Source organism: Aplysia californica, unplaced genomic scaffold (genome assembly GCF_000002075.1).
Source record: "Aplysia californica isolate F4 #8 unplaced genomic scaffold, AplCal3.0 scaffold00290, whole genome shotgun sequence".
In the NCBI taxonomy this organism is placed as follows: domain Eukaryota; kingdom Metazoa; phylum Mollusca; class Gastropoda; order Aplysiida; family Aplysiidae; genus Aplysia; species Aplysia californica.
Window position 1 is genome coordinate 672,793 of NW_004797560.1, and position 2,263 is coordinate 675,055.

Below are 2,263 nucleotides of genomic sequence, written 5' to 3' on the forward strand. Positions count from 1 at the left end.
TGTGTGTGTGTGTGTGTGTGTGTGTGTTTCTATGTCTGTGTGTGTATGTGTGGGAATGTGTGTATGTGTGTATGTGTGTGTGTTTGTGAGTCAGCTCGCGTGTGTGTTTTTGTGTGTGTAGGTGAGATACGTACGACCCATGTTTGACAAGAACCAAGTAGCAAACCACACCAGAGCACGCAACAATCACCGAATAATAGAATAGAATAGAATCTTAAGTATGTCATGGCATTTGAAGGCTCCCTTAAGAAAATGAAGTTTATCCACCCAAACCGCTTCAAGAAAATCCCCCTTTTTTTCCTGTAACATTTGAAAAACATGACTTAAAAATAATAATGATAAAAAGCATTTGTATAGCGCATATCCCCACTTGAAAGCAAGCTCTATGCGCTTCTTTTATCTGTTTGTGGTGACCGAATTTTGCTATTCAAAAGGCTGTTTAATGGCTGCATCGATCGACATGTGGTTTTCGCCAAAAGATTCTTTGAAATACTCTCCAGATCATGACGCTCTTGGTTTTTTCAGTTTTGAGACAGTTTTGCTTCAATAAGCTAAATTTCTTTATTTCGCCGATCGCTTTTGTAGGCCGACGCTTCTGTCTCTGTAATTTTAGAAAATCTGAAAGTGATATTTCGCGAGGCGCATTTTGTTTTGAGAGTATAGATCTAGACCTTCGAATTTTTTGCATCTCTCAAGATTTATTGCCCCATTCCAGTAGAGTGTAAATATAGTAGGCCAATGACTTTTAGTTGATATTAAAGCACCGATCATTCCTTTCATCGAAAGGGGCCCCAGCTAGTTACACTATATTATCAAAGTTTACTTGGTGGCCCTCGGGATGCGCGTCATATTAATTAAGAAAGGATTGAGGAGTAATGTAGTTCATCTGTCTAATTTCGTTTTGTCAATTTCTTTTTCATAAATTTATTGAAGTCCCAAAATATTCTGCCTTCAAAAACAAAGCCAACTTATCTCACATCAAGAGTAGATCGAAAGAAAAACCGTGTCTCACTGCTTGTTCTTTATGTGAGGCAGCGTGGTGGAATCAGGCTCTCGTCAATTTTTGGGCATGTAGAGTTATTGGTATCATCTTAAAGCTTGTTCACTTGTCTTTATTTGGATGAACAAAATGTCCATTTACCTTGAATACAAGTGGAGATATTTGCGAATGAAGGAGGTGGGGGTCACCTGTTTTCAGGGGAAAAATTAGTGAGAAAATGGTCGCCAAAGATTGGCTATTTTCTTAGCTTAAGAGTCCTTGGCAACTGAAAATTTCCATTTTGTGTGCCTTTAATCAACGTTTTTTTAGAAAAATCCACACAGAAATAAGTTCTTTAATGGGCATGAAAGGTGTTGGGCCAAAAAACAAAAACCACATAAAAATTCACAAACCTGCGGAAAAATGCAAGTTTCTTCACTTTGATTATTTTGACGAGAGCCTGATTCCACCACGCTGCCTCACTTATCATCTGTTCGTTCTCCTACTATAAATCTCAGATAGAAAATGACATTCACGAACTCGAGAGGCGGTCTGCAATTGTTCCGTGTCTCCACATAAGATGATAACATAGATATAATATCACGTCTTTGTCAAAACTAATTCGAGAGGGCTGTCCCAAATTACTATACGTCCATTTTATAATAACAGCTTTTTTACCGTATCTGACACTAGCCAGTGTTTCTAAGAAACGGTTGGACTTTTAAAGAGGAGCATACGGTAGACAGGGTGGTCCTTATGTGACAGGGAAGAAAATAGCAGACACTGATAACGGGGGGTTAGTACGGATAAGTGAGGGGGTATGTAGCCGAATGGCACTCCTATCAGCCACGCAGGAAACTCCGACCAGGAGCAAATGGAATTTGCGTTCAAGAAGAGATGCATGCTCCTCCCATATACAGTACTATTTTTTATGCGGTAGTAGTTTACGTCCCAATCGACACAAATTAGATTATTTATTAGGGAGGCGGGCTTTCGATCCTGACTGTTAGGGCCGACCCAGGCTGAAAAGGATATACATTCCAAGCAGCAACATAGAATAAAAATAAAAATAATAATAATAATAATAATAATAATAATAAATAGCATTTCGATTTTCTAAAAAAATGCTCAATTTGCATAACATCGAAAAGATACACCACGTCTTAAAAATTAATCGACATGCGTGTAAATAAAACACAGTATTACACACACACACACACACACACACACACACACACACACACACACACACACACACACACACACACACACACACACACACAC

The 2,263-nt window shown here is 38.7% G+C and overlaps 1 protein-coding gene across 1 annotated transcript in view; it reads left to right on the top strand.

Annotated features, from left to right (window-relative positions):
* LOC101863447 (putative tyrosinase-like protein tyr-3) overlaps window positions 1-2,263 on the top strand; it is a gene marked incomplete at its 5' end in the record, with an annotated part of 4,656 nt that overhangs the window by 899 nt on the left and 1,494 nt on the right.